Below are 9295 nucleotides of genomic sequence, written 5' to 3' on the forward strand. Positions count from 1 at the left end.
TTTCTGTTACACCAGTACAGCTCAGTCAGTACTCTAAGGTGGTCATTAGCGCATAAGAGGAAAGTGAGGGAGACAGTTTGGAAGGGAGAGGCTGATGTCATCAGAGATCTAGTACCCTCCCTTTGGTGTACCCCAGTGCTCACCATTTATCAGTGACCTCCCCTAACTCATGAAACAGCTGAGAATGTCCTCTACCAAGTGATACATTACGGTTTGAATTGAATTTGAACTGCATACTGTCAGACAGAGCCACAAGACTGCTAATGAACTTTCTTTTGGGGCCACTCTGTAAATAACCATCACTACAAGTGCTAACATTGCGTGATGTGTGAAGTTTAAAAAAAAATACCCCTTCCCTTTTCCCCAGTCTAGTGAAACCCCTGGTGACATCTTATAGAATCCTAGAGTTCTGTGGAGGCTCATTTGAGAAATCTGCTTTAGTTACCAGAATTTATTTTCTTTCCTGGAGTGCACCATGTTCTTTCCATTTCATGTTCATCTCATTATCATTTCCTTTGTGTGGAATACCTCTGCCCCATTGACTCCTGGACACTCAGGACTCCAAATTCATTCAGATTCCTCCATTAAACCCTTTCACTGTTCCCTATACTGCCATTCATAGCACTTACCATGGTTGTACTTGAATAATTAATAATGTCAGAGGTGATTTACCATCATTTTCTTCTATTTAGACATAAACAGCATGATGGGAGGGCCCATGTCTCTTGAGTTAACTGCTAAATCTTCATAGTAGGATCAAGGCCTCCAGAAATAATGCTTATGTTGGTTTTTGTGGCTTAGAATTTCCTGAGCAAATATATGAAAAAATTAATGAACAAACTGAAGCCATAGGACTCTTAACAAGTGGTGGGTATGAAAACTGGGGCAGCACAGTAGATGGTACGGCTGGCCCAAGATTTTCTGTGAACAATCTAACATGCATTACACAGTAAGAAAGCTAAGAAGACAAGAAGAGGGCCCAAAGGAATCTCTTCAGACCATATCAAATTTTTGCTTTAAAAACTGAGTCTTTCAGGGCATAAATTAAAATTTTGGAAGCATTGTCAGAGTTTCAACTTCATGTGACATAAAGTATTCTCAATTTGCTGGCATGAAATTCCTAATGCTTCTTATGTGGATCAGCATTTGTCAGGTGAATTTTTTCCTCAAAATTCTAGGAATAAAATGACTCACTGAGCAAAGAGGCAATTGTCTTTGTAACAACACTGGTTCTAAAAGGAGGGCCTTGGCTCCATTTTGGCCATGAGCTGTACCTTCTGCCTTCAAAAATCATATACTCCTTTCCTGAGGAATATGAATTATGGGAATGAGTAGAAGCAAATCAGTGGGCTCTGAGTTCCAATACTGTGTGTATATTTTATTTTTAATGATTACAGTGAGGAGTTTTTAAAATTGCTTCTGTGCAAAGGCATTCTCTGGCAGAAGGTAAAAACTCCAAGCTAAGCAGTTATAATCTCTTCCTAGAGGTCAAAGATACTGTTCAACAGTAATATGAAACACTGCCCCTCTACTTTCTACACCCTGCCCCAAGTGAAGAAATAGATTTTGGAGTTAGCGACTGAATATGAGACTTCTAGATTTGTGATGAATAAGAAGTATTTCCTTTCAGTAGACCATAAAAGAAACTTGTCTGGGGCTTAGATCAGGCTTTTGAATTGAAGTCCAAATGCTGTTCCCAGATTTTTCTTTGACCTTGGTAAAGGCATAATATTTGTCCTTTCTCTTTCATACCATTACAGAACCCAGTACCATTGGAAGAAAACAAAAGACATTCCTAATAAGGCATATGAACTTTTGTTTTAATACATATAATATTTCCTATTTGTTGTGAATTTTTCAAGTAAAAGAAAACTATTCTAAGAAACACCTTTACTGTATTTTTAAAAATTTTTTTATTGACATATAATGTATTATTTGTTTCAGGGGTACAGGTCTGTGATTCATCAGTCTTACACAATTCACAGAGCTCACCATAGCACATACACTCCCCAATGTCCATCACCCAGCCACCCCAACCCTCCCACCCCCTCCACTCCAGCAACCCTCGGTTTGTTTCCTGAGATTGAGTCTCTTATGGTTTTGTCTCCCTCTCTGGTTTCGTCTTGTTTCACTTTTCCCTCCCTTCCCTTATGATCCTCTGTCTTGTTTCTCAAATTCCTCATATCAGTGAGATCATACGATACTTGTCTTTCTCTGATTGACTTATTTCACTTAGCATAATACCCTCTAGTTCCATCCACGTCATTGCAAATGGAAAGATTTCATTTTTTTGATGGCTGCATAATATTCCAGTGTGTGTGTGTGTGTGTGTGTGTGTGTGTGTGTGTGTGTGTGTGTATACACCACATCTTCTTTATCCATTCATCTGTTGATGGACATCCAGGCTCTTTCCATAGTTTGGCTATTGTGGACATTGCTGCTATAAACATTGGGGTGCATGTGCCCCTTTGGATCACTACATTTATATCTTTGGGGTAAATACCGAGTCCTTTACTGTATTTTTGCCCTATGAATTTATCATTCAAACTCAGCAAAAATTTCAGCATCATAAAGCAATAAACTAAAGAAGCATTATGCCTCAAAAGAAAAATTGAACAATTCTATCTGTTGCAAGAAAAAATAAACTTACCTTTTACTTCTCCAAAATTTAGAGCCTCAGAAGACCTTTATAAAAATGTAAAACTCATATTTCAACAAGCTATTAACCAGAAGTTGACTTTGTTGGAGAATATGTCATGGCAACATTCTACTGAACGAATGGTTCAGTCAGTGCAAACTTGCTTTATTTCCAAATGCCTGGGTGAGGCACTACATGAAAATTCAGCAAATCAATGTGGATTTTGACAGAGACCGTTCCCCAAATTCTAGGGTTTGTCTTGGGTATATTGTTGGTTGCTTTGCATAGGCAGAGAATTTGGTTCACCTCCAAATGATTGCTTTTATTTCAGGTGTTGCTCATGGAAATCAGCATTCCATGGCTTAGTCATGAATTCTCAGAAAGTAAACAATAAAGAATATCTACTTAGGACAGATAATTTATAGTGTATAAAACCAGAAATCAGCCAGGACAAAAATAGCCCTTAACATTAACGTATTACAGATTTCATTTTTCTCCTATCAAGTGCGTTTCCCTGGGATCATCTGACTAATGAAATATATTTCAAGAACAGGCATTAAAACACTAGTGAAAAAGTCAATTAATCCAATAATGTGTGGACACATTTAGCACAGATTATATTCTGAAGGTAGAAAGCATTTTCCTTCAAACTTTTTCTAACTCACTTCTTCCAGAAAATACATGAGAAGAAACTGTTTCAACATTTTATGAAATGAAATAACTTTAGGTTCTATCTGATTTTTCCATTCCTTTATTACTTTTTAAAATTCCAAGTTGCAAGACAAGTAAGAATTTCAAGATTCTAGAAATGTCTATCTTTCTATTGCCTGGAGAAAGGGAGCAAGTACTAGAAGGATTATGAATACCTGTGTAAACATCTTGATGAACAGAAGGGTCTTGCGGGACAATCAGAAAACAACTTGATGTGTTTTTTTTCCCCACTATTCAAACCTTTTGTGTGGGGTTAACGCTTTCCTACCCCTTGATGAAATCTTTGGCAAACCCATGACTTTCCTGGTCACTCACTCATAATGAAAATTCCCCAGCCACTTCAAGGCACAGATCACAGTCTCATTTCCATAATTACTATATCCAGTTTGATGTAATAATTAACACTCCAAATTTATTTTTAAGTTAATTGCTCCCTCCTTGGACCTAACCAGGCTTGCCTCCTGTAGTTGGAAATGAGGGGAAAGACTTGGGAAGATTTCCTGTCTCCCAATCTAGAAATACAACCCCCTGTTCATCTTTCTGACAGTTTTTGATCATTCCATGGTTGGAATCTGGATGGGGGCAGAGGAGGTAAATTTAAGAGAGGCAGGACAATGTTACTTGCAGAAAACATACAAGATTTCATATCAGCACTCTGGCCTTAGCAGTTTTTTCTTTTCTTTCTTTTCTTTTTTTTTAATTTAGTTGTCTGACAGAGAGAGACACAGCGAGAGGGGAACACAAGCAGGGGGGAGTGGGAGAGGGAGAAGCAGGCTTCCTGTGGAGCAGGGAGCCCGATCCCAGGACCTCGATCCCTGGGCTTGATCCCAGGACCCTGGGATCATGACCTGAGCTGAGGGCAGATGCTTAACGACTGAGCCACCCAGGCACCCCGTTAGCAAGTTGTTTCTGTTGTGTTACTTTTGTGAGCTCCCTGGAGATGCTTCCTTCCCCTGCGGGGACTTCTCATTGGCAGTGGCTTTGACAGAGGCCACATATCTTTCTCAAACTGCTTCTTTATAAAGTCTTCTAGAGCCCCTCTGCCTCCAGCAGGGCACTACAGTTTCTTTCTGCTCAACTTCTGTCATCCCTCAAGGCAAAATCTTAAAAAGATTCCTGTTATCTTTGTTACAAGAGACCCACAGATGGTCCCGAGGGAAAACTCGTCCCCTCTGCCCTGAGAAGTGTGGGCAGCAGGCCTATCCCAGTGCCGCCACTCCCTACTTGCTCCATTCTCAGGCACTTGGCAAGCCACAGCATTGTGAACCTTGATTTCTTAGGTGCAAGGTGACAGCAAAGCCCCATAACTCCCCAGGCTCTTGGAGCACATATCAAGCCCGCTGAGTGGTGCCCGGGATGCCCCACTTCCTAGGAATGAGGTGGGGGAAAGACAACTCTGACTTCTCCGACTTGGGAGGGAATCTCTGCAAATACCAGCTCCCTACAGAAGTTCTTTTTTTTCTCCAAACTTCTTCTCAAATTCCAAAATCTTTTATGTGCTAAATATGAGTAAGAGATCAATAATCACAAAGCTGGCTTTTGGTCACCTCCTTTGAAATCTTGCATGTTTATCTGGTACCTCAATTAGGATGTTATGTTTATTATTTGGGGGCTTCAGTCCATTTCAACATCCTGTTAAATCTGGTTCTCCTTAAAGATGACAGTTTAGCTTTTTGTATAAATAATCAACAAATTCTAGGGCTTATGTTTATCTTTTTACTTTATTGTTCATGGAAGCCAAGGAAGAGTAACTCAGCTCACCCCAAAAGCACCATTCTGAAGATGCTGCTGTTATATTTGGTGTTCCCAGCCTTTGGTTTTGGGACTTTGTTCTACTCTTTCAGATATTTCTATTCTTAGTTTTATTTTTTTTCTTCAAAAACCTTTCACTTAGCAAATTTTAGTCAATTTAAAAATAAACCCATTTTAGTTAATTTAAAAATAAACCCATGGGTTCTAGACTCCATCCTTTTCAGACTTCACTGGGACTTTAGTCATCATTTATTTATCCTTTCTGCTTTATCTCCAATAACACTACCATTCAGGGAGTCTCTACTGAGCGGGCAGATACCTTTCCTCCCTCTCTTCCTTTCCTCTCTCTTTCCTTTCTTCTCCCTCCCTCTTTCCTTTATAACTATACGTATTAAATATCTTTTGTGTGCTGGCCATGATACTGAGGGTTTAGGTCTCTCCCATTCTATAAAAAACAGACACACCTTTCCTTGATCTTATGCTTTCCTTTAGCTAGTACCTTCTCTCTCTCCTTTCCTTTTTATTTGGATGCATTTTATGCCATGTTTTTCACAGCCTGAAAGCTTCCTTCTTCTGTTTCTCTTGGGTTATCTTTCTTTCTGGGCAGACTCCTATTTTGGCTTCAGAATAGCTTGTTCCTTTTCAGTAAGGGGCTCCTCCGTGTTGCTGGGATTGCTCTCATATAAGTGATATGACCATGATCTCGGTCAGCGTCTTAAAGGCTTTATTCATCTGATATGTATAATGACTGGAGAATCCACTTCTAAATCCTGAAATTCAGTATTATTTTCTGCATTTTTAGGCACATGGAGCAAAGATTCAGCACTGTTTTGCGGCCACTGACACCATTTCAATCTCTACTCTTTAGCTAGGGGATGCCAGCCAGCCACATCACTGTGTGGAATTATTGTGATGTATGTAAGAAGAAAACAGAACATTCTCTGAGCCCATAACCCTCTCCAGTTATTGGCATATCTCTCTGCTCTTTCATAACCAAACTTCTCAAAAGTCTTGTTCATGCTCTACTTTCTTGCCTCTCATTTACCCTTAAAATGCTTTCTGATTTGGCCTTTGTACCTATCCCTCTACTTAAACTGCTTTCCTGCTAAGGTCTTTAGTGGCAAATCCACCAAGCCCTTTTTATTCTGTTTTTATCTTGGCAGCATTTAGCACTATTGGTTACTTCCTACTTAAAGAAAAAAAAAAATCCTTTCTTTTGTCTTTTACCCCCTCCCCATTTATTTTTGTGTTCTTTCTCCATCTCTTTTGGAGGCTTAGTCCTCTCTGACTCTGATCATCCCTCAAAGTTTGGGTTTTCTTAGAGGTTTTTCCACTGTTTCATCACTTATCTTCTCATCCTAAAACTCTCTAATGCACAATTTCATCCCCAAACTTTAGCTATCATCTAAAAGTCTCCCAAATCTACCTTTAAGGATGACTCCTCTGAGCTGCAGTCTCCTATTCAGCTGTCTATTGGATATATCCACTTGGATTTCTCAAGGAAGTTTTAAATTTATATCCAATACTGAAACTCTTCCATCTTTTATACTTGTTAGTCTTCTTTTTTATCCTTTATCAATAAGTGAAAGATAACATCCTCTTTACCTTGTCGTTCAAACCAGAAATCTGGGTCCTTTCTCCCTCACTCATTTGTCATCAAACCCAAGCCTTGTTAGTTCTGCTTTACACATACTGCTGCTCATATCTCTGCAGTTCCTTATTCCTGCTCTTATCCCAGCCATGGCCATTCTGGACCCTTTCTTGACTTAACTGCGGCAGCTTCTCAACTCATCTCCATGACTCCCATATTGCCTCTCCTTCTGGACATACTTCTTGTTGCAGCCAGAGTGGCCTTCCAGAAACTGCAAGCTTCTTCATCCCCTTCTCTGGAAATGTCCCCTCCAGCAATATAATGGTCAGCCTCTGTGGCCCTCTGTTTCTTACCTGTTACTGACAACAACAGATTTCAAACATAATGGACACCTGGGCCAATCAGATACTTTTGGAGGGGGGAACTTGGGGTCAACACTGAGAACTTTTATCTTTATTACATATTTTAACTGGAAGAACTTGCACATGTGGGAGTTATGAGGCAATATCTTCTGTGATGTGCACAAGGAAGCAATGAATCTAGCTCAAGGAGAGGGAAAGAAAAAGTATGTATATACAGAAAGGGGCAGAGTTAAGACCCCATTGCCCAAGAAAGAAACAGAGACAAGCTTGGCTTTGGAGTTCCCAGCCTCAGCCCTGCATAAGTCTCAGCCAGTCTTTCAGGTTCATGATTTATCCCTGAGTCTGTAATTTCATATAATGGATCTGAGCTCCCCAGCTGGTGTGCTAAAGATGTATGCTTCAATATTGACCCATCAAGCCCTTAGGGCAGCTCGAGTCCCCAGGCCGATTGCTTCCTGCCACAAGCAGTCTCATCTCTTTTCTCCAGGGTGTTGTATAAATATTATTGTTTTCCATCTGTGCCAGGACATGAAAAAGGTTGAGAAGCACTATAATATATAGTTAATAATTTTTTCCTTTTTGCTTAAGTCTGCTCAAGTGGGATTCTGTATTTTACCACTGAGAGCTTTGACTAAGGCATCTTTCCAAAATGTAGATTTGAGCTGAATTTTCTTTTATGTAAAACCTTCTCTAATATCTTGGGGGTTTAATTCACACTCCTGATGTAACATAAAAGAAAGACGGTACCATTTTCTGTGAAAAATATGCCAGGCTTCCTAAAATTGTGGTTCTTTGCACCCACTAGGTCATGTATTGCCACACTCCCCCCATTGCTGTCTCCCTTTGCTTGGTTTACACCTACTGCTTTTGACATTGTTGTTATTTTCAATCAAGATATCATGTGCTTTGGAAAATGTTCTTCTAACTCACAAATTCAAGGTTCTGTGCCCCTATGGAAGTCTACACAATAAGCTTCTATTTGGCTATATCATACTGAATAGTAATTTCACATTTACTTACCTAGTCCCTGTCTTGAAGGCAGAGTCTACTTTGCTACTTGAAGCAGTGTCGGCTTTGTTTATTATGGTACTCTCAACATCTACCACATGGGAGGTGAACAATCAATGTTTGTTTTGGGAGCAACACTATTAACAAACTCTGGGTTTGTCCTCATTCAGTTGTTTCTACCATTCCGTTTCAAACCATTCTAGACCTTCTCCATCCTCTTCAAGCCCTCTTCTCACCCCCACCCCTTATATAATCTCCTTTCTTATCCAGTGGAGGACCTGAGGCTGCCGTATGCATCCTTCTTCCTCTCGCTATACTTTCATGCTCTTTCCACTACTCTCTGAGAATGAGGTACTCCATTTGCTGCTCACAGCCAACTCCATTTCCACCTCCCGCAATTAACCCATTTTCGCCTCTTTAAGGAAAGCCATCACCTTTCTATATCTATCTTTAGAATCTTTATTGACTTCTTCCCTTAAGCCTGTAAATATATCCAGTTTTTCCATCTTAAAAAAATTAGTGAGTTTTTTTTCCTCCAGGAATACTGAATTTCTTAGAATTTTTGAATAGCTCCCAGTGATTTTATGTTATTTTGCTATGCAATTCCTTCAACATAAAATTAGCCACTCTTCCTATCTATTGAAATAAAATCTTAACCATCAAGGTCTATCCTCACCACCATTGCATCCATAAAAACTTTCTTGGTAACTGAATTTAAGAATTTTCCTGTACCTTTCTGAGTCATTTATTAAAATTCATTTTACATTATAGTTTGTGTACTTGCCTCAACCCCTAAACCACTATAGCTCCAATTTAATACCCCCAAAACTATAACTTAAACTTATTGAAATTGAAGACTACACCTTATTCATTTTTCTGTTTTCACAGTATCTGGCACTAAATTGAAAGGTAAGACAAATGGTAAACAATAAGAAATATTTAATATTATTTACTAGATTCTAGTCAATTTTTATGAATTTATTCAATTTGCGTAATAACCATTGAAGTTGTTGTTATCCCATTACAAAACTAAGGCAGAATGCAAAAGGCATGTATTTGTTATAATAAAGATGAAAATTTGAATCTTGACTCTGCTGCTCACTGGCAGTTAGATCTGGAAAGTTATTTAACCTCCCTGAGTTTCATCTGTGGTGAAACCCTATGTCATAAGGTTCTTATAAATATTTAAGGAACTAATAGTGCCTGCCATGTACAATTTACTTAATAAACATT

The sequence above is a fragment of the Halichoerus grypus genome, chromosome 4 (assembly GCF_964656455.1).
Source record: "Halichoerus grypus chromosome 4, mHalGry1.hap1.1, whole genome shotgun sequence".
NCBI lineage: Eukaryota > Metazoa > Chordata > Mammalia > Carnivora > Phocidae > Halichoerus > Halichoerus grypus.